Raw genomic sequence first — 24,417 nt, forward strand, 5'->3', positions numbered from 1 at the left:
TTGACGAGGGAGGTGAATAGCAGGAGGAGAAGGTTGGAGTTATTAGGTGGGATGGGTTGGTGGGGGAGGCGGGGAGGGTTCCGTGATGGGTTAGGGTTAGGGCGGATGGGTGGTTGAGGATTGGAGCGAGATGGTTCCACCCGGTGTTGTTTTCCGAAGAGCTGGATCCCCTGCTGTATGAGCCTTTGTGCTTCTTCGGGTTGGTGGAGAAGGAGCCGCACCATGTAGGTGGGCCCGGCTGCGTTGAGGATCCTAGCTGCTTTCTTTAGGTTGAGTCCTGATCGTCGTAATTCCTGGGTGATGATTTCCGAGGGGATGGCCGGGTTGATTCCTCTGATTACGCAGCTGGCGTTGGGCTGAGGCGCTGCTGCTGGTGGTGGCGGTGGAGTTGCTTCGTTGGACTCGGGAACTGGTGGTGGTGTCTCTCTTCTTGTTTCCATGGTAATGCTGGTGGCGTCTTCTTCTTCGGTCTGAGGGTTTACTGGACTAGGCTGTGTGGAGTGTTGAGGGGACATCATTATTGGTGAGGAGTGTGTCATTACTGTGGTGGTTATGGGAATGTTGATGGAAGGGTGAGTGGGGGTGGTAGCAATGGTGGTGGTGATAGTGGTAGTGGTAGTAGTGTGTGGATAGGTCAGCAGATGACGCGGAGGGGTATATGGAGGTGGGGGTCGTGGTGATGGCGGCTGGATTTGTTGGGGTGGATTGGCTCCCGGGTTCAGTTCGAAGTAATTTTCCATGTAAGATGGGCATGGCTCTGCGTAGTGAGGTTTTCCGTTGATGTAGATGCCCCATCTTATGGCTTTCTGGACGGCTTCTTCTGTGGCGAGTTGGATCAGGACTCGGTCGGTGGGTGCGAAATCCACCAGTATTCTACTTAGGTTTGTTACTGGAACGCCTTTGTTTTTGAGATATCCGAATACGGCAGCGCCAGTGAAGGAGCGATCTACGCCTGGAAGTACACAGTTGGGCATGGTGGAGGGAGGCCGACTTCCAGTTTGGTGTCTGGCCTGATTGTGTTTTATTGGCACGGCTAGGGCACAAAGATAGAGATGTTATGTTTCCTAGCCGTAGTAAAAACAGCGTAGATAGACCAAGAGCAGCGCGCTTGCTTTGTTTATGCTTAGTTCAGTGACGCCAGACCTCCTGATTTTAGTTCCATGGGTGTTCTGTGCTGTGTTATTGCAATACCCCACACATTTACAAAGGAATTAAGATGAAATACATCAATGAAAAATCACTAGTTTAGATATTTCACTCGCTGAATTGAAACCATATGTTACTTCTGCATGTTAGTAAAATATAAACAAACAAGGGAGCCATGCTTGTACTACTACGATTAACACAAATACGAATTTCTAGGGGCCGATTTCTAAATGTAAATAATACAAATACATAATATATTTAAACTATCAAAGTATACATGTGTGGCAGATATAAATTGAGTACTATTTGGAAGAGGTACAACATTCTCTCCGTCAGTTCAAATTACAATATTTCCTAACATAACGTAATTGTATTGATTACGTAGTAAACAAGTGACTGTCAGCATGCCGAGGTGTGCTTCTACGAAAAATACGCCGCGAAATACTTGAATATCCAGCAAAAAACACACAGTAAACTGTCTTAATGCCGTTACAGGAAAAGTGAGTGTGGTTCTGGGCTTTTAAATGTCCTGCGGGCTCACATTAAATGGCTTCTACAAGCTTTAAACAAGCCGGAATTACTAAAAAAAACATTTTGTGAAAGAGGAAGAATAGGGCTGTTTTTGTATGGATAAAAAGAAAAACCGAGTTTTTGGCCCAAAATACGAAACATTCAGTCATACCTCCCCATAAGAATGCATAATTACGTGGCATACATGTATAAAATTTACAGCAATGTTTCCAGAAACTGTTTTTTACTTTTATTGTATTACCGAACGCTAACTGCAAGTATTCAGCACGTAAGTTAATATTTCTCGGCCGTTATTATATACTCATTTTTATTGCTATCCCGGAGATTTACTGACCTCTGTGTTCCCAATGTCATTATGCTTTGAGTGAACATGTCCCTATATTTTTTATTATTCCAATGCGCCATTAATTGCGATTTAAAATTGATTATATTATCATTGCATTCCCATAAGGAGAGCTCGGGTGGGTACACCAACATGAATATCTTGGATTCTGGAGGTCAAATGGACTGTATCGCGATTGACCTGTCTAAAGCATTTGATAGGGTGGATCATGGGAGACTACTGGCAAAAATGAGTGCAATTGGACTAGACAAAAGAGTGACTGAATGGGTTGCTATATTTCTAGAAAAGAGATCTCAGAGAATTAGAGTAGGTGAAGCTTTATCTGACCCTGTAATAATAAAGAGGGGAATTCCTCAAGGCAGTATTATCGGACCTGATGTTGGGAGTACTTCTTACAGGCCACTATGATGTGGTTCGAGTCGGCTATTTCTCCAGGATATTCTGGGCAGTGAGGGTTGTCGAAGACCTTGATCCTGTGTAGATGACTCGGATAGCATCCATGGCCCATTAAAGATGAAAGGAGTCTGCGAGTTAGTTTCAATATTTCTTGAACCACATTTGCGTTGGTATGGTGGGCTGAATTTTAGCATGGTGCTTTCCTCTTGTAATCTGTGACATTTTCCAGTACTCAGACAATTCTCTGTAGACCATTCCCTGTTGTTTGGTTATGGGCAGGAAATCAGAATATGGTAATTGTTTGTAATGGCGGAATTCACAAGTTGTGGCTTCTTTCGCTAGCCGAGCATGTCCAAATACCACCGGACTGAGCCAGAATCGAAGCTGACAAGTTGGGGTCAGAAGTCCAGCGCTTCAACCGTGTGACCCACTCAGCCCGACAAGACAGATTAGAAAGGTGAAAGGTGTAAGTGGTGGTGGTGATTAAGAGGAAGTACAACCGGGCAACCATCGTCTATTAACACTAACCAGAGGCAAAAATGGACGGGATCCCACAACTAGAAAAGAAAAAAAGAAAAGAAAGGTATCACCGGGCGAGTTGGCCGTGCGCGTAGAGGCGCGCGGCTGTGAGCCTATCTGTGACGGTGCGACGTAAAGCCCCTAGCAAAAAAAAAAATATATAGTGCCTTGGGGAAGCTTCATTTTAATCATTACAGGATCAGATAATGGTTCACCTACTCTAACTCTTTAAGTTCTAATTTTCTAGAAATTTAGGCAACCATTCAATCTCTATTTTGTCTAGTCCAGTCGGCCCTCACTTTTATCAGTAGTCTTCCATGACCTACCATATCCAAAGCGATACCGTCCATTACTGAATTTAAAATATCTGATATCATCTTGCTGGAAGACTGCAAGTTGAGCCTCTCTGCGATAACCTCTCCTAACACCATCTGCACTGTATCAAACCAACCTCGCAAACATGTATGGTATAATGAGATATTCTGCCCCAGAGGTTACGAACAAGGCAGGTTAAACTATTTTTTTATTATTTACTTTACGTCGCATCGAAACAGATAGGTCTTATGGCGATAATGGGTTAGGAAACCCCTAGGAGTTGGAAGGAATTGGCCGCGGCCTTCATTAAGGTACAGCCCCAGTGTTTGCCCGGTGTGAAAATGGGAAACCACGGAAAAACATTTTAGGGCTAACGACAGTGGGATTCGAACCCACTATTTCCCTGATGAAAGCTCACAGCTGCAATCCCCTAACTCGCCCAGCGCATGTCAAAACTGGCCTGATTCACAACCTTGAGCTGACGTAACATCAAGCAGCGTTCTCATGCTAGTTGCAAGATATTCAACTCCGTTTAGTACCAGTTCAACACCTGAGACGGTGAAAACAGCCGGTCCCTTCAGAGGTATGTCATAATACAATCTTTTGAATTTTTTCAACGTAAACTCTAGGGTCGTGCAATCTCTTCCATTCGGTCTATTTGTTTGTTTTGTAGTGCATTTCTGTCTAGCCATCATTTTGAATTGACACGTGCTAACGTCCATTTTAACATGTTGTAAATAGTTTGTGTCGAGCATGTTGTACATGATCGAATTTTTGTCAAAATCAAGACTTTACAATAATTGTTAATACTTCATAAGACTACTTGTCAAATCACTTTCAATACTTGACAAGTCTTCAAAATTCTTGAAAGCGAATTAGAACATGTTCTAATCGATCAAACAATTGACAGAATTGACCAATGAAATTCGAGTATTAATGGTGCGCGCTATGCCACTAGGCATGCTGGGATTGGTGGGACGGGAATAATAATAATAAAAAAGGGCTGTCTTCATGACGGAGGGATGTTATGTGTGTATTAATTAGTAAGTATGACGCACATCGCTGCCTATATTCAGCAGATTCCGATAATAAAATGAATAAAATGGCAGCGTACGAGGAGATTGCAAGAGAAATATATCAAGGAAGTGGACATCTTTTATGTTTAAGTACTCTACGGTATCATATAAGTAAACAGTATCAGCAATGATCGATTTATGACGATCTTTGCTTATGATGATTATTATTATTGTTATTATTATTTTTATTAATATTATTATTATTATTATTATTATTATTATTATTATTATTATTATTATTATTATTATTATTTTCTTTCTATCTTTCTTAATCTGTTTACCCTCCAGGGTTGGTTTTTACCTCGGGGTCAGTGAGGGATCCCACCTCTACCGCCTCAAGGGCAGTGTCCTGGAGCGTCAGGCTTTTGATTCGGGGTGATAGATCTGGGAAGGAGGACCAGTTCCTCGCCCAGGGGGCCTCACAAGCTATGCAGAACACAGGCCTTGTGGAGGGATGGGAAGATTGGAGGGGATAGACAAGGAAGAGGGAAGAAAGCGGCCGTGGACTTAAGTTAGGTAACATCCCAGTATTTGCCAGGGGGAGAAGTGGGAAACCACGGAAAACCACTTCAAGGATGGCTGAGGAGGGAATCGAGCTCCCCTCTACTTAGTTGACCTCCCGAGGCTGAGTCCCAGCCCTCGTACCATTTTACAAATTTCGTTGCACAGTCGGGAATCGAAGCCGGGTCTCCGGGGGTAACAGCTCATCACGCCAACCACTACACCACAGAGACGGACGTTATTATTATTATTATTATTATTATTATTATTATTATCATTATTATTATTTTACACCGTTATGCCCTACTCAGGAGCACGGTTGAACTTGCTTAGCTGATGTGTTGGCCTCCTCTTCCTCCCAATATCTCTTCATCCTCCCGCTGAGCTTCTTCCTTCGTTCTTCTGTCTAAGTTATAGTAGCTCTGGTGTTAGGTTTGTCTTCAAAGTGGTGATTGTCGATTTTGGTTCTGAATTTACATCTGACCTGTAGAATGTCTTCTGATATGTTGATTTTCTGGAGATCTGTTTCAATTTCACGAAGCCAGCTGTTCTTGGTTTTTAATGAAAGGGCTAGGTTGAGAATTCTTTTAGTTAGCCTGTTAGTTTTCATTCTGATTATGTATCCATTAAATTTCAATCGTCTTTTCCGAAAAGTGTGAGAATTTTTTTCAAAATGACAATATATCTCCTGGGATGATTTTTTCCTCCATATTCCATCTATACAAACTGGGTCAAAATATTTTCGTAAAATTTTCCTTTCTTGTTTCCAATGTCTTTGGTTAAAGATCCTTCACCAATGATTAAGGTTTCTGAGGCTATTATTATTATTATTATTATTATTATTATTATTATTATTATTATTATTATTATTATTATTTTTATTATTATTATTATTATTATTATTATTATTATTATTATTATTATTATTATTTTAATTTTATAGAATTCCTAAAACGTGTTCATCTAATACGATATAAAATTCCGTTACATTCTTTTATTTTTATTCAGTTAATGTTACGTTGAAGATTAAATTTCCCCATAGCTGCCTCTGTGGATCAGTGGTAGAGTGTCGGCCTCAAGGTAGCGGAAAATGTCCATTCGACACTCCATGTCGTACGATGTCGGCATGTAAAAGATCTCTTGTGACAGATTTGGTGTTTACCCGACAAAGTTCATTAAATCTCAGCCATAGACGCCCAAGAGAGTTTCGGTTTACTCGGTCTGCCATCTAGTAGGCCCAGAGTAAAACGGAACGGCGAAATTGACGAGCAGACAGCCAAATGCTTTCAAATTGATATGTCTGCACACGGTCGCTGAGGCCATACTATTATTATTATTATTATTATTATTATTATTATTATTATTATTATTATTATTATTATTATTATTATTGTTACCGTGTTTTTGTGGTAGTTATGCATGAAAGAAGGTGCTGGGTGGTGAATAGGTCTCAAGCTACTAAAGTGAAATTAATTTTAAAATTTAACAAGGTTATATTTTCTTTTCAAAATTAGGTAACAACAAATAGAACAGGTACTTAGTAGCCGAAACACGATTGAAAAATACATTTACATAGGTACCCCATTTGGGGCTTCAAAAGTCAGAAACATAATTCTTGAGCAATGAGCCCAACCTTACAATGAACACCATACAACAAAGGGGCCGAAAACCCCCAAACATGCCAGAAACATTTGCTTCCAATTACACCCAAAAGCCTCCTTGAGGCAGAAACACAATTTTCAAGAAAGGGCAACTTCCCCCTAAAATACAAGCCTATCATAGGCCACTCCGAACTCCACCTTTAAGCTGTCCTCCAAGGACATATACACAGGGGTAAAATACCCAACCTACTGAGGTCTGTTAAATGACAAGAAGGTTAATGCATGACCTCTAAAATACAATTTGAGAGGAGGCGAACTTGCACTCCCAATACACTTTGCTTAAGACCTACTTGGCACTAGGCCGTTAATACAAGGGCTAATCCCATACTAAAGAGGTGACTTAAGAAGAGAACAATTTGTTTTACGTTAACGAAGAATAGGTTGAGAAAACTAAGTTCACCTCACAACAATATGAGTGGGAGCTCGAGAGGGTTAGCACTCTCTATCCCAGTATGAAGCTTTAAAAGAGAATATATGAAAAGAGTAGTTACATTTTAGGAAAAGGTTACATGGTTGAACGCTTAGAACCCGCCCCGAAAATTAAACTGCTGAGCTAGCAAAGAAAGAAGTTATAAATCGGCCATTACCTTGTTGTTGACCGCTGCCGAAGAAAGAGGCGCTTCCCGCCCCCTGCTATGTACTTAACACACTGAAAGATGGAACAGAAGTGGCGCAGAGACCCAAAAATCAGCAGTTTATATCCTCTCGTGGAAGGTTCTAGGCGTTAGGGGAATGAAAACACCCGCCCACAATTATTTTATTGGCTAGGTTACAGAAACATATCCAAGTTGGGGGGAAATACATCGGATTGGTCGGAAATTACTAAAAGAAATTCGGGATTGGATAAATCTAAAACAAGGGGAAAAAGAGGGGTATACAGCCAACTTAAACAATAACAGAAAGAAATTTAACAAGAAACAAACATTTGAAATAAAAATTTCTCCAACAAAATAGTTCTTTGACTCCACGCTAGGGTGCACTATTGTTGATCTTCCGTAGTGTCCTCTAGGAGAGAAAGTTCACACTTCTTACTTCAGGCGAAACAAAAACACATCAAAAATGACACAGTTCAAAAACTCAAAATTTTCCACGTGGTGACATCTTCTGAGAAGGTAGCGAATTAATAGCGTATATAAGGTTCAGACTTCCTCCAGCAGAGGAGTTTCACCTGCCGCAATTTTTAAATTAGCGGCGTGGAGGTGTAACGCCCGGTACAATTATTATTATTATTATTATTTACAAGCGAAAGGACAACTAAGGATCAACTTCATTTCTTTCTCTTCGTGCGGAGTTTTCTCTGTGTCCAATTCTCCTTCATGCGCTCGCTGGCCTGCTTCCGTTGTTCATCTGTCCAAGTTCTTCCGGTCTTCCTAGTTCTTCCTGCTGCTTGAACACCTTCCAATTTCTTCATTGTGTTCCTAAACGTATTCCTTACTAACAGCTGGACTTTCAAGATGCTTAACCTTTCCATATCCTTCTTCCTTTCCTTAATCCATGCTGTAGTGGTCTTTTTTCTCCAGAAGTAATCAAATATCTGTTTGGTAAGTCTGTTTGCGTTCATTCTGTATAGATGTCCAAGAAACACCAGCCTCCTTTTCTTCATGGTCTCTGAGATTCTTTCCACCTTCTGGTAAACTTCTTTGTTGCTCCGAAGTTTCCATCCGCTTTCCGTTTGAACAGCTCCCATAATTATTCTGAGGATTCTTCTTTCCAGGACCTCTAGCTTCTCCAGCTTTAGTTCATGGACAGGCATTCACTGGCATACAGGCATTCTGTTTTGACCACGGTGTTGTAATGCTTTAATTTGAAATTCCAGGATAAGCACTTCTTATTGTAGATGTTTTTTGTCAAGCCGTATGCTCTCTCCATTTTTGAGATCCGGTCTTCAATTGCAGATTTTTCTAGTCCATTCTCCTGTATCGTCTCACCAAGGTACTTGAACTTCTTGATCCTTTCTATCCGTCCTATCTCTGTTTCCAGGAATTTTGGCACATCTTTCATGTTCGTCATAAATTTGGTCTTTTCCGCTGAGATCCTCAGTCCTGTTTGGCTGGCGATTCTTTCCAAGAGGTTAATCTGGATGGTTGCGACCTCTGGACTTTTTGATAGTATAGCAAAGTCGTCAGCAAAAGCCAAGCAGTTGACTTTAATCCCACCTGATTTTCTCCCTAGACAGATCGGGATTATCCCTTGATGTTCAAGTTCTGAGTTCCATATTCTCACTATCATTTCTAGGACACAGTTGAATAGGAGAGGGGATAGTCCATCCCCTTGCATCACGCCTTTCTTGATTTCAAATGATTGTGAGAGATGCCCGAAGAATTTTACCTTGGAGGTTGTGTCTGTTAGGGTCTCTTTGATTATACTTGCCGGTTTGGTTTTGACTCCAAATTCCCTACCAAAGTCTCTCTGTCCACCGAACCAAAGGCTTTCTTGAACTCTATAAATGACACCACAGTTTTCTTATTAATATTTCTTTCGTTCTTTCTTTCTTTTTCGATACAGCCAACTTTGGGCTACGCATAAACCGGCTACCTGCCACGTTTCCTCCTAAAGGTAATAACCTTCTCTTTACATTCTCTCCAAATTTCTTTAACCTTTGGCTCCTCCTTTGCCGTTCTTCCACCGAGATGTTCCGTGATTTACCAGGTCGTTTCTCTGGATTATCCCTCAGTTCCGCAGCTTTCTGTCTGAAGATATTTCTATTTCGAATTTCTGTGGGCGTGATACCTCCTCCGTTGAAATCTTTATGCACTTCGTTCAACCAGCGGGGATGAGGTTTCCATTTTTCATGAAGAATAATTAATTTATATGCTAGTCTGTCTGGGCTCGTTCTCTTCAAATGTCCACAAAATATCAATCTCCTTCTCCTCATTTTGGTGGTTATCTTCTCAATCGTCTCATGCACTTCCTAGTTGGACCTCAGACGGAAGGAAAATTCTCTAGCGACTTTCTTTGGTCCTAAGATCTTCCTAAGAAGCTTTCGTTCTTTTTTCTCAATTAAGGGGTCTTCTATCTTAGAAAGTGTCTCCGCTGCATAGAGACATGCTGATGGAACTACTGTGCTGTAGTGTCTCAGTTTTGCCTCGAAAGAGGGGGATTTGGATTTGCAAGTATCCTGACCCAGTTTAAAAGTCAATTCTATCTTCCTAGCTCTTTCCTTCAGTGCTTCATTCTCATTACCATAGGGGGTTAGACGTTCACCAAGGCACTTGAATTTCGTAGTTCTCTCGACATCTCCATAGGGTGTCACTATCTTACGGGTAGGATCAGTTTTCTCGCAGTCCATGCATTTAGCTTCGTCGAATGAGATCTTTAGATCAGTCTTAGCAGTTACTTCTTGGAGTACTTCAATCTGTTTTGCTGCCGTTTGAATATCGTCCGCAAAGAGTACAACATCATCAGAAAAGGCCAGGCAATCAACTGTAATACCGGTAGTTTTACAACCAATTCTTACTCCATTTTGATAGCCTCTCTTACCCAATTTCTTCCTCCATTCCCGGACGTCTTTCTCCAGAACGCAGTTGAAAAGTATTGGGGAGAGCCCATCCCCCTGTCTGTTTCATGTTTTCATCTCAAACTTTTCTCAGAGCACCCGCATCAATTTTAGTCGGGAGTATGTGTTCGTGATAGTCTGTTTTATCAGAGGTACGGATTTGTCATCTAATCCGAATTCCTGGATAATATTGATAAGTGTTGTACGTTCTACAGAATCGTATGCTTTCTTGAAATCTACAAAGGTCATGCCCAACCACTTTCGTCTCATCAGTGATTTCAAGATGAAAATTGGTTCTGCACACAAGCGTCCTTTTCAAAATCCTGCTTGGTATTCACTTAACTTCTTGTCCAGCTGGGCTCCACTCTATGCTGCAGTGCTTTTAAAAATATCTTATATGCGACAGAGAGAAATGAGATTCCTCTGTAATTATTATGGTTATTTTTGTCGCCTTCCTTGTGTAGAGGGCGAATAAGCGCATTCTTCCACTCTTTAGGAAGCTGTGCTGTTTCCCAAATATGCCTAAAGGGCCTTTTCAACTGTTTCACCCTGTTTTCACCAGCATATTTAAATAATTCTGACGTGATGAATTCTTCCCCGGGTGCTTTGTTGCGTTTCAGTCCCTTAATTATAGTTTTTATTTCCTTTCTATTATTATTATTATTATTATTTTGCCCATGTAAATTGTGGTACATTGCGCGTTTCCCTTATTTTGAAGACAGTATCCCACTGCTGGTCCAAGTACCACAATTGTTGTTTGCCTTTCCTCCACGTTAAATCAAAATGCTATCAAACCTTGCCAAATCTTTTTATCTTGTACTTGTAAAACTTTCAGCAATGCTGAACAATGTTTGACATCTTTTCTTGTGAAGTATTGAATTGATGGAAAGACTTGATGGTGTTCAACTGGCATTATTCCCGCTGATGATGGAATGTAGGCGACCTGTTAGCCATGATCGTTAACGCGACAAGTCTACACCGTGGTTAGACGGTCCGAGTGCCGTTGGTCGAAAACAAATTCACCATCAGAAGTTTGGCCAGCTAAGGATGTTGTGATGTTAACAACGTCAGTAAATATCGATACCTATGCATTGATTTCTTTTTTGGTAATATCTGAAGCAATTGACTTTTAGTTTTGACTCAGTTAACTTCTATAATTGTTAACTCCTTCAGTCTGTCAAAACTAATTTTGAGTAATAAATTTAAAAAAAACTACCTGCAAGAAAACAACTTAATTAAAATAGAATGGCGTACTTCATTCTTATAAGAGCATCATCACATTCAGAAATATACTAGTTGTATCATAATTACTAGCGCAAATTGAAACAGCTATAAGTACACGATACTAGAAGCAAAAAAGTCTTAGTAAACATGGATCCACAAACGAGCTGTTTGCGAGATAATTTAGAATTTGTAGTTACCAGCCGTCACTGACTTGTGTGTAAACATCATCCTAGTTAGTAAAAGATACCAATACAGCATTAAAGGTGATCGGTCAGCTACAGCATAATACCTTCAAATATTTCATTTTTCAAAATACTGTCACGTATAAAACTCTGTTTCATTACTTCAATTTATTTCAGGATGCCGCAATAAATGTACACACACATTTACCCGCACAATTCTGTTTAACCATGAGCCGTCACACTCACTAATTGCTGTCTATTTACAAGTCTCTCTCTTTTCCTTATGGCACAGTAGGCGGTCCAGCCCGTTGCTATACCTGCGGACGCTTAATCCTTACTTCCACTTTCCCCAAGTCCCCCCACCTCATAAAGCAGCTGTGTTTAGACAGATGGATCTGAACACAGGAGTACGGGCCACTCGACACACGATGACTATTCGTTGATTCGACTCCACAGGTAGTCCAGTAACTCACAAACTAAACAGTTCAACGGTATCCAACAGCGGGACGATACTCACAACAGCGAACATTAACACAGGTCCATTTACCTTCACACTCGGGATAGCGGCTTCCCTCGCTGACGCACGCTCAGCCTCAGTCCACAGAAATACACGAACGCACAGTACAGTCTTCTGTTCCGCCGTCTACAGGCCATCCACTGGTCTTACCGGCACCACAGCGACAGCTCCTCTTTCAGGCCTCGGTGGGACAGCCAACACCCCTGTCGCCCTCAGCCCAGCCATCGAACTCCAACACACTGAGTCTCACACTGACTCCGCCACAGAGCCCAACACTGACTCCACCACGGAGCCCAACTTTGATTGACCGTCCGCGGCTAGCTGCCCTTTTTATAGCTCAGGTGACTTGAGCCAGAACGTTTGCGAGGTGACTAGAGGCAGAGCATTCCTGTTGAATCTCCAAGAAACTCACAGGTACGAGAATAATACATAGAAAGGCTGGCCCCACATCACAAACCGGCTGGGGGATCCCAGGTCGTGTGAGTAATTAGCCCCTTCCCGGAAGTACCGAGAGGGTCTACCACTGGGCTGGCACGTAACAACACTTTTTATTTATAACCCCACTCTTCTAGTTCTTTTTGGTGAAATAATTATTTAAATATCTCCACTAGTTTAGGATTTATTATTTTAAAAGCCAGACATTCGTAGGCTATTTGAAGATCTCCGCGGCACGCTTGTGTCATTATGTCAAAGTTGTACTTTTCAAAAACTTTCCCTTGAAACTCCTAAATTATAGGGTGTATTACTATGATTCTTTTATCTCATATCCTTAGTGATGAAGTCTACGAAACTGACCAAAATCGTGCGTCTAGAGTTGATAATTTTTTTTAAAACTTGATCAAAATATGCAATAACACAAAATTAGAAATACTTATTTTGCAAATGTAATTCATAAAGTGGTCAGTTTTGTAGTTATAACTTTAAATAGTAGATGTGAAAAAAAGCAGACACTAATATATTCATAAATGGCCCAGCTGTGAAGGAAACGGGAAGCACCGACACGCAAAGTGCCACCAGTTTGAATACTTTACTAGTGAGTTTGATAATGTCGAAATAAATTCTGAGGTATGTGCTTGCATAGCAAACATGTAGTATGCTTCATTTAGAAAGTTTCATTGCTGTACATATAGCAGGAGATGAGATATAGAATATTTAAAATGCACAAATTTTGAAATCTGCTTTTTGTACCGATCCATTTAAGAAAATATATTAGGTACTTTTTTAGAAGTGTACCTTTTTAAAAAAAACAAAATATACTCTTACTTAGTATGTTACAGTTACTTATTAAAAATCTATATGTAATATAAAAGGCATTGTCTTGACTGACTGACTGACTCATATAGTGGCGGCGATTAGGGTGAGGGGTGCCCCCCCCCCCCTTGGTGGAAAAGAAATTAAATTTTCATTCCATTTTAGCCGCCTGATACCAGGAATTATTTATAAAAACAACATTTTGTACAAACCGTGTTGTCTTTCCAGCTAATCCTTTCCTTTAACTTCCTTAAGACCGAGCTCGATAGCTGCAGTCGCTTAAGTGTGGCCAGTATCCAGTATTCGGAAGATAGTGGGTTCGAATCCCACTGCCGGCAGCCCTGAAGATGGTTTTCCGTGGTTTTTCCATTTTCACACCAGGCAAATTCTGGGGTTGTACTTCAATTAAGTCTACTACTGCTTCCTTCCCACTCCTAGCCCTTACCTGTCCTATCCTCGCCATAAGACCTAATTGTGTCGGTGCGACGTAAAGCAAATTGTCAAAAAAATTAATTAAATTTAAGTTAATTAAGTAACTGCAGACAGAATAATAGGGCCTATAGTTTTTAAAACCACAATCACTGGGCAGAGTTATAGGAATGACGTTCTCCTGCCATGTTTTAACAATTGACATACAATGAATGCCAATCTGGATATTTCCAGATTTTTTTTTTTTTTGCTAGGGGCTTTACGTCGCACGGACACAGGTAGGTCTTATGGCGACGATGGGATAGGAAAGGCCTAAGAGTTGGAAGGAAGCGGCCATGGCCTTAATTAAGGTACAGCCCCAACATTTGCCTGGTGTGAAAATGGGAAACCACGGAAAACCATTTCCAGAAAGACTCGGCAACCGCGCACACGGCTAACGAGTTATTAAGTTTAATTGAGGAAATTTTTTACAACAGGGTAATTAGTAAACCACTGTAGTTCGCAAGATCTCCAAATCTTACGGTCTGCGATTTTTTTAGGGGGAAAAGTTGAGAAATAAGGTTTATGCAACAAATCCTCACACTCTAGATGAACTGAAGCGAAATATCACGAGAGAAATTGAGGCCATCTCGGTAGATGAACTAATGCGTATGAATGAACATTTCTTTAGGTGGAGCCAGGAATGTGTAATGCAGGTGGAGGACATTTTGAACATCTTCTGCGACAAGGTGAGAAATTATTTTACTTTGATTATGCTCTATTATGTGTGCTTGATATTTACATGCGATTCATACGGGCGCTCTATCGGCCCCAAGATCAGCAAGTTGCCATGAGCTCGTCTGACCTTCAGCTCACCCACCTATCCGCTGCGCTGCGCCGGCCGACCAGACGACCAAAATTTGATTGAAAGACCCTGTATTTTTGCCAAGGTCACCCGCTTGCCGCGCGCATTCGTCATCCTGGTAGTCCCTCTCATTGTACCTGGCTGTCTAGTGTCTGTTAGTTTCTTACAGTGTAGCCAAATACTAAATGATTTTTAATAGAATAATCACACCATACTTCTATTTAAAAGTAATGCAAGTGTAATATTGGTGAAAGGTCTTTTGTTTCGTATTGAATCAAAATCTCGAAAATCTTTTTATTTTTTATTTTTTTTTTTTAATTTTTTTTGCTAGTTGCTTTACGTCGCACCGACACAGATAGGTCTTATGGCGACGATGGGGCAGGGAAGGGCTAGGAGTGGGAACGAAGCGGCCGTGGCCTTAATTAAGGTACAGCCCCAGCATTTGCCTGGTGTGAAAATGGGGAAACCACGGAAAACCATTTTCAGGGCTGTCGACAGTGGGGTTCGAACCTACTATCTCCCGAATACTGGATACTGGCCGCACTTTAGCGACTGCAGCTATCGAGCTCGGTCTCTCTCTCAAAAATCTATTCTTACTGCACTTCAGTTGGTGGACTGTCAACGCCTTTAAGTCTCTGTAGAAATTCGCTCAGAGAGCATCGAAAATTACCATTTTATAGCTCATTGTCAATTTTGATTTATATCCCCCCCCCCCCAGACCCCGGTACATTTTGTTGTCTATACATTCCCAATCGCCACTACTGGTCTTATAAACGCCTAGCAGAGACCAGTATATATATAGAGGAATCAAATTTTAAGGATCTGTCTGTTAGGTCATCAGCCCAGAGGCTGGTTGGATCCTCAAATAGCACCACCAAAGGTTATGCGGTTATGAGGAAACCGCAAAAACCAATGGCAGCACCAAAATGAGGCGTACTAGGCAAGACGAGGAGTGAGGTAGTTTGCCATTGCTTTCCTCACTGGGTCAGAAAGTGCTATTGCAGCACGACTGACCCTATGAGCAACACCTTTCACAACACTCAGATGCAGTAGTCGTGCTCTGAATGCCATTACTCAGCACCACCCATACCCCAGCAGCTTCCATATTGTCACAGCCACGGATGAGACTGGGACTTCGGTGGAAGCTACACTTTACTCTGGCCTGTGCCAAGAGATGGATGCAAAAGAACTGTATCCATCAAGAAATGGCACCAGGCAAATTTTAAGTACATGTTCGTATAATTGTGTAAGAGAGTGCTAAGAGAGGGTTCTAAGAAATTTTTATTTTAGAGCATTAAAAATGAGGATATATTGGATATTTCACATTTTGGATTTTTCGGCCACGATATAAATTACAATCCTTTGCACTTAAAACTTTCATCATACAAATTCCTAAAATACAATTTCTGCTTAAAAAGAAAAAATGCCGGGCTGAGTGGCTCCGACGGTTAAGGCGCTGGCCTTCTAACCCCAACTTGGCAGGTTCGATCCTGGCTCAGTCCGGTGGTATTTGAAGGTGCTCAAATACGACAGCCTCGTGTCGGTAGATTTGCTGGAACGTAAAAGAACTCCTGCGGGACTAAATTCCGGCACCTCAGCGTCTCCGAAGACTGTAAAAGTAGTTAGTGGGACGTAAAGCAAATAGCATTTTGATTATTATTATTATTATTATTAAAAAGAAAAATTACTTACAAGAGGTACAAAGGGTTGAACAGTTTTTCCATGTTACACCACATGACGTCAGGATCGTAATATCTGAAATAAAATCAGACGCAATTGGTTGTGACGGAATAAACTTGCCGCAGTTAAAAAAACTTACGGAAATTTTTCTCGCTATAATCACACACATTATAAACACTTCTCTCATGATTAGGATTTTTCCTTCTGAATGAAAGTGTGCCATAATACAACCTTTAGAAAAACAAGAGAACCCAAGCAACCCAGAAGACTTTCGACCAATTTGTGTATTACCCCGCCTAGGTAAAATACTCGAAAAAATCGTACACAAACAATTCTCTATTTATCTTCAAAAACGTAACCTGCTACTATTTGCTTTACGTCGCACCGACACAGATATGTCTTACGGCGACGATGGGATAGGAAAGGCCTAGGAATTGGAAGGAAGCGGCCGCGGCCTTAATTAATGTACAGCCCCGGCATTTGCCTTTGCCTGGTGTGAAAATGGGAAACCACGGAAAACCATCTTCAGCGCTGCCGACAGTGGGGCTCGAACCCACTATCTCCCGATTACTGGATACTGGCCGCACTTAAGCCACTGCAGCTATCGAGCTCGGTACGCAACCTAGTGGACAGATACCGATAAGGACTCCGACTTAACCACAGCACTACCAAAGCATTACTGAAAGTTACCAATATCATTCAATTAATAATGGACAAAGGACGATTGACCGTTCTCACACTATTAGACTTAAGTTAAGTCTGCGTAGACAGAGACATATTATTGGCAAAATTCAAAGCTATTAATTTTTCCCCTACACCTTTATATTGGCTGCATTCATATCTTACAGGACGTCAACAATGTGTATCTAAGAATAACCACAGTAAATTGGAGAAGAAAAACCAAGGAACAGAAATCGGTTTGAAAGAATCTTGGCCTAATCATTGACAAAACACTAACCCGGTCTGAACACGCAACAAAAATCTGCCAGGGAACTTTCTACACACTACACTCATTTAACAGGCTAAGAGATCGTGTCCCATTTAACACAAAGAAATTATTTATACAAAGTTTAATTCCACCCATTTTCGACTACGGAGACGTTATATACAACAATTCAAACAGCACACTCAGTACCAAATTACAACGCATGTATCCGTTTTATCTATACTAATATTATAAAGAGGAAAAAATTTGTTTGTTTGTAAAGAATAGGCTCAAAAACTACTGGACCGATTTTAAAAATTACTTCACCTATAGAAAGCTACATTGCCAGTGAGTAACATAGGATGTATTTTATTTTCAAAAATATTCGTGGTGGGGGGCACGGTGGGGGGGATATAAAATGATTGGCTAATATATGCAAAATATCAAATTTGTCGTATAAGGACGAGACAAAGCTCCAAAGAACGCAAAGAACAAAACTCGGTAAGCCCTACGGGCCCGAAAACCATGTTTTAAGGCCCTAAAACCAACCGTTACGGAGATATTGGCACCACACTACCCCTGCTCTAGGAATCGGATAAAGTAATGAGCTGCCGTAACCATGGCAACGTCAGCTCCTGGATTCTACAGCAGCGAAATTATCTACAATAAATCACAAAACCTAACATGTTACAGACATGAAAATTAATATTTGGAATCCCCTTTATAAATAAAAGACCGAGCTCGATAGCTGCAGTCGCTTAAGTGCGGCCAGTATCCAGTATTCGGGAGATAGTGGGTTCGAACCCCACTATCGGCAGCCCTGAAAATGGTCTTCCGTGGTTTCTCATTTTCACACCAGGCAAATGCTGAGGCTGTACCTTAATTAAGGCCACGGCCGCTTCCTTCCCACTCCTAGCCATTTCCTGTCCCATCGTCGCCATAAGACCTATCTGTGTCGGTGCGACATAAAGCAACTAGCGAAAATAAATAAATAAATAAAAGAACACAAATATTCATTTTTAGAAAATCCACTTAAGGGGTGAGGGGTGAAAAAAGTGAGGAAGGAGTTGAATTATTTATATGAGGGTAGATGTTGTTGTTTGAGTCATCAGTCCATAGACTGGTTTGATGGAGCTCTATATGCCACCCTATCCTGTGCTAACCTTTTCATTTCTACGTAACTATTGCATCCTACATCTGCTCTAATCTGCTTGTCTTCAATAAACCGAAACATTGCCATACCTCAATCAGTTATTTTGGCTATATTTGGAGGAGAGACGAAAGCTGCACTCTGTGTCACAGTGTTCTACGGAGCAAAAGACCGGTTTACTTGAGAGATGACCTTCAGTACCTGGGGTAGTCTGTAAACAAGGTCATAACTGGTGTCGTCGAACAGTCGCAATTGCGGACACAAAATATTTGGGAAGAGTGCCAACTCGTTCCCTTTCATTTGCGTCTTTATTGTGGACAGTCTCGATTGTCGATAGCCTCGATGTGCCTATTTCCTACAGACACGCCTTCGTGAAATAAACTAGCTATATTGTACTTTTCTTACTTGTGCAAGTGCATAAAGATTCGTTGTTAGCGCTAACCGGGACTGCCTGCCCTTTATTTAGAGCACCTTGCTTATTTTCGAGGTAGGCCTGCCGTGTAGCTCAGCACATGAAGTTAACGGCAAGTGGTCGTAAGACCCACGGACGCCATGAACCCGCACGGTTAACCGTACTCGGCCTTCAAAATAATGAAGACCTAGTCCCATAATTAGCTGTTATTTTGCTTTGTCAGAATAACGGTTTGCACTTTTTAAGAAGTTTGTCGTTTTTGCTACTAATTATTTACGTATTAATTTTACATACATACATACATACCGTTAATAATACACTCATATTTACAACATACGTTTTTTGAAGGAACGTCACTTACCCTTTTTTGTTGCTAGTGGCTTTACGTCGCACCGACAGAGATAGGTCTTATGGCGACGATTGGATAGGAAGGCCTAGGAATGGGAAGGAAGCGTCCGTGGCTTTAAGGTACAGCCCCAGCATTTACAAACATACATACATACATTATCATTATAGACTGCTATGCCTTTCAGCGTTCAGTCTGCAAGCCTCTGTGAATTTACTAAACGTCGCCACAATCCTCGATTTGCAACTAGTGTTGTGGCCTCATTTAGTTCTATACCTCGTATCTTTAAGTCGTTAGAAACCGAGTCTAACCATCGTCGTCTTGGTCTACCTCTACTTCTCTTACCCTCCATAACAGAGTCCATTATTTTCCTAGGTAACCTAACCTCAATATGCCTCACATGACCCCACCACCGAAGCCGATTTATACACACAGCTTCATCCATCGAGATCATTCCTAAATTAGCCTTTATCTTCTCATTCCGAGTACCCTCCTGCCATTGTTCCCATCTGTTTGTACCAGCAATCATTCTTGCTACTTTCATGTCTATTACTTCTAACTTATGAATAAGATATCCCGTAAAACAAAGTTGGTCTGAAAACAGACCGATGTAAAGATAGTTTCATCTGGGAGCTCACTTCCTTCTTATAGAATACTGTAGATCGCAACTGCAAGCTCGCTGCATTCGCTTTACCAGCATTTACCTGGTGTGAAAATGGGAAACCACGGAAAACCATCTTCAGGGCTGCCGACAGTGGGGCACACTTACGCTTACTCCATTCTGAGGATAAATGACATTACGTCCAAAAACTTTCCCAGGTTGCCATCCTCATTGTACTTCCTCGTGCTTCGAGCAATTCTTTCGTCGAGTTTACATTACTTTCTTTTTCTTTTAGTTCCTTCCAAATTTAAGTCCATCCGCATAATTGAATGATCTGAATTCTCTGCTGCCAGGTTTAGCTAGGCGATGAGATATTTTATTCTTGGTTGAGGCTTTCCAATGTTACTATTGATTTTGTAATTGTAATTGTAATTCCACCCTTCAATGGTATTGTTTGTTAGTAGTATAATACAGGGATTCTGCGGCCTCCTCCGCCGCCCGCGGCGCGGGAAATTTGAATTTTGGCGGGAAATTTGAGTTTTGGCGGGAGATTTGAATTTTGGCGGGAGATTTGAATTTGTAAACAAAGCCACGTGCTTTTTGACAGCTGTCATCGACAACAACGCATCGCTAACCTCACTGCTGCCATCTTGACGGGCCTAAACCGCAGTAGTGCCAACTTAACCTAACTAGCATGAGGTAAACAAAGGCACGTGTTTTTTGACAGCCACGTGCTTTTTGACAGACAACAACGCATCGCTAACCTCAGTACTGCCATCTTGACGGGCCTAAACCTCAGTAGTGCCAACTTAACCTAACTAGCGCAAGATAAACAAATCCACGTGCTTTTTGACAGCCACGTGCTTTTTGACAGACAACAACGCATCGCTAACCTCAGTACTGCCATCTTGACGGGCTTAAACCTTAGTGTTACCAACGTAACCTAACTAGCGCGAGATAAACAAAGCCACGTGCTTTTTGACAGCCACGTGCTTTTTGACAGACAACAACGCATCGCTAACCTCAGTACTGCCATCTTGACGGGCCTAAACCTCAGTAGTGCCAACTTAACCTAACTAGCGTGAGGTAAACAAATCCACATGTTTTTTGACAGCCACGTGCTTTTTGACAGACAACAACGCATCGCTAACCTCAGTACTGCCATCTTGACAGGCCTAAACCTCAGTAGTACCAACTTTACCTAACTAGCGCGTGGTAAACAAAGCCACGTGCTTTTTTGACAGCTGTCATCCGCCATCTTTAAACTACAGAGCGCTGTGCTGCCCTCTTTAGATGTAAAATTCGTCACCTGTCATCGGCAGTGCTGCCATCTTGGCGGGCGTAAACCTTAGTGCTACCAACTTAACCTCACTAGCGTGAGATGAACAAATCCACGTGCAGCTGTCGTCCGCCATCTTTAATCCATAGAGCACAGTGCTGCCCTCTTTAGCTACTTACCTTTGAAATGTGGTGGCGGATAACTTGAAAAATGCTTTTTTGACAGCAGCCATCTTTGAGCACCGTGATGCCCTCTTTAGCTACTTACCTTTGAAATGTGGTGGCAGGCAATTCCACATGACAGCAGCCATCTTTAATCAAGAGAGCACCGTGCTGCCCTCTATGTGCTGGCGGCAAATTGAAAAATTCCACGTGCTCTTGTTTGGAAACAAACTCACGTGCTTTTTTGACAGCTGTCATCTGCCATCTTTAATCTATAGAGCACAGTGCTGCCCTCTTTAGTTTGAAATGTGGTGGCGGCAAAATTCCACGGGCTCTTGTTTGGAAAGAAAGCCATGTGCTTTTTTGACAGCTGTCATCCGCCATCTTTAATCAACAGAGCACCGTGCTGCTATCATGCGGGTAATTTCATCACCTGTCATCCGCCATCTTTAATCCACAGAACACCGTGCTGCCCTCTTTATGGCTACTACGTTAAGCACGTAGTACCGGGCAATTTGCAAAGTTCTGCTAGCTATCATCCACCATCTTTAATCAAGAGAGCACCGTGCTGCCATCTTTAGCTAGATACCTTTGAAATCTGGTGGCGGCAAATTGAAAAATTCCACGTGCTCTTGTTTGGAAACAAACTCACGTGCTTTTTTGACAGCTACCATCCGCCATCTTTAATCAACAGAGCATAGTGCTGCCCTCTATGTGGTGGCGGCAAATTCCACGTGCTCTTGTTTAGTAAACATAGCCACATGCTTTTTTGACAGCTGTCATCCGCCATCTTTAATCCAGAGAGCACCGTGCTGCCCTCTTTATCGTAGTAGATGTAAATTCGTCACCTGTCATATGCAGTGCTGCCATCTTTAGCTAGATACCTTTGAAATGTGGTGGTGGATAATTTAAAAAGAAAAATTCTACAGCAGTCCTCTCTCGACGCTAACTGCATAAGATGGCGTCTATACATGACTCATAAAGGGTGCTTACGCAAGATGGCTGCTATACACAGGTTCTTATGAGACTCCCTTGGGATGTTTGCGCAAGATGGCGGTTATACATGGCTCCTTATGAGATGCCCTAGTGATGCTTGCGCAAGATGGCGGTTGCTCTTATGAGGCGGCTTATGGGTCCTTGCACAAGATGGCTAGAGACGCCCTAAGGATGCTTGCGCAAGATGGCGGACACAAGATGGCGGCTATACACGTCTCCTTATGAGACGCCTTAAGGGTGCTTGCACAAGATGGCTACTGCTCTTAGCTTAGAGGCTAACGTGTCGTGCTAGTTCGATTCATTAAATTTGGGGCTTAAATGCAAAATGTTAAATATCTCGAAAACGGTGCATCGTAGAGCAAAACGGACAAAAAGTTTCTACCCAATACCTCGGTTCGCAGTATGGGGAACAATTAAAACATAGTCTAATGATGAGATCAACGGTTCGGTTCTAACTTAGGCCCTTTGGCATTAGCTCTGTTTCAGCTTGTAATGAAGCAAGTCTTCGTAACATGATCAGGTCTAGCTATGGTAGAGAGTATAACGTACCGTGCAGGTTCGATTCATTACATTTGGGGCTTAAATGCAAAATGTTAAATATCTCGAAAGCGGACAAAATTTTTCCACCTGATACCTAGGTTTGCAGTATCAGGAACAAGAAAAACATAGTCTAATGATGAGATCGACGGTTCGATTCCTACTTAGGCCCTTTGGCATTGGCAGCTATCTAGTTCTACAAGATGGCGGCTATACATAGCTTCTTATGAGACAGCTTAAGAGCGCTTGCACAAGATGGCTGCTGCTCTTATGAGACGCCCTAGGGGTGCTTGCGGGAGGTAGCAGCGACAAGACGATGACTATACACAGCTGCTTATGATACGGCCTAGAGGTGCTTACACAAGATGGTGGCTGCTCTGATGAAGAAAGCTAGCTTTGCGTCGTGCAGGTATTTTTACAGCACTAAACCTCATACGTTTGAAATGTGGTGGCGGGTAATTTGAAAAATTCGACGTGCTTTTTTCATAAGCTGTTAAGGCCTCATCTTCTGTCAAGGCATAGCTCTATCGAACAAGTTTAAACCTGCATCGGAATAGCTAGAGTAAGCGCGTGCTGCAGTGATGACGTCATTAAGCATGTTTAGACTTGCAAATCACAGAAGAAACGTAACAAGGCTGGAATCGAAAACTGCACTCTATGCCGTTAACTTTATCATGTGATCGGAACATTGATTGAAGTGTTTAGAACACTGTACTCGATACAACATGTGTTTAGAACATGCCAGGGGATATCTTTGTTCTAAGAAGATTAGTTTACCGCACATTCCTTGGCTAAAGGGCTAATGGGCTAAAGGGCTAATGGGCAAAATGGCTAAAGGGCTAAAGGGCTAAAGGGCTAATGGGCTAAAGGGCTAAAGGAGCAACAACCTCATCGATCGCTATCAGCAAGAACGCTTGTACTTTGTTAAGTGTAGAAAATTAATCTTTATTTGTAAATGGTTTCATGTTCAGAACAAGGAATGGAACCTAGGGGTTACGTCTTACCTAATAAAATCCCCGAGGTGCGATGAGTTACGTTTTTCGAACTAGTGTTTGGAACACTGAACTTTTCAAGATGATAGCAGAGAGTTAAGCAATGTTCTGTTGTTGGATTATAAATTCCGCGCTACAACATGCATAAGGTGGCAGCCCTTGAGGTTTACTGCTGTAAAGATGACAAGAGTGAGGTTAACAATGTTCCGTTGTTGGATTTTAAATTCCGCGCTATAACATGCATAAGGTGGCAGCCTTGATGTTTACCGCCGTAAAGATGGCAGCAGTGAGGTTAGCGACGCTCTATTGTCCTTCAAAGTGAGGTTAGGGTTCGTCAAGAAGACAGCTGTCAAAAAAGCACGTGGCTATGTTTACCAAACAAGAGCACGTGGTCGTGACGTCACGGTCACGTAATCAATCCTTAGCTCGACGTCGTTAAGAGCAGCATTAGGATTAGCTATGCTTAAAAGTCTTGGGGACAGAGCAGCAGTAGGAATTGCCATGTTTCAAAGCGTGTACACATCACCTATCGATTTTACATGCATCGACCATCGAACTAAACTTCATCCGCTAGATCGTGCTGCTATCTTAGCATAACCTATACCCATAAAATTAAAGTACAATGAATAGCCATGTTTCAAAGCGTGTACACATTACCTATCGATTTTGCACGCATCGACTCTCGTACTAAACTTCTTCCGCTAGATTGTGCTGCTATCTTAGCATAACCTATACGCGTGACCTTAAAGTACAATGAATAGCTATCTTTCAAAGCGTGTACACATTACCTATCGACTTTGCATGCATCAAATATCGTACTAAACTTCTTCCGCTAGGTTGTGCTGCTATCTTAGCATAACTTATACACATGAACTTAAAGTACAAAGAATAGCCATGTTTCAAAGCG

General features: G+C 41.7%; 1 protein-coding gene across 1 annotated transcript in view; it reads left to right on the forward strand.

The window, feature by feature from the left end:
- The first annotated feature begins 3,814 nt into the window (after positions 1 to 3,814).
- Positions 3,815 to 24,417, forward strand: part of LOC136886086 (retinol-binding protein pinta) — a 44,134-nt gene continuing 23,531 nt past the window's right edge. Inside the window, exon 1 of the mRNA XM_068230931.1 lies at positions 3,815 to 3,833. The gene's annotated coding sequence lies outside the window, so the exon portion shown is untranslated. The remainder of the gene's footprint in view (positions 3,834 to 24,417) is intronic.

Source organism: Anabrus simplex, chromosome X, assembly GCF_040414725.1.
Source record: "Anabrus simplex isolate iqAnaSimp1 chromosome X, ASM4041472v1, whole genome shotgun sequence".
NCBI classification, from domain to species: Eukaryota; Metazoa; Arthropoda; class Insecta; order Orthoptera; family Tettigoniidae; genus Anabrus; species Anabrus simplex.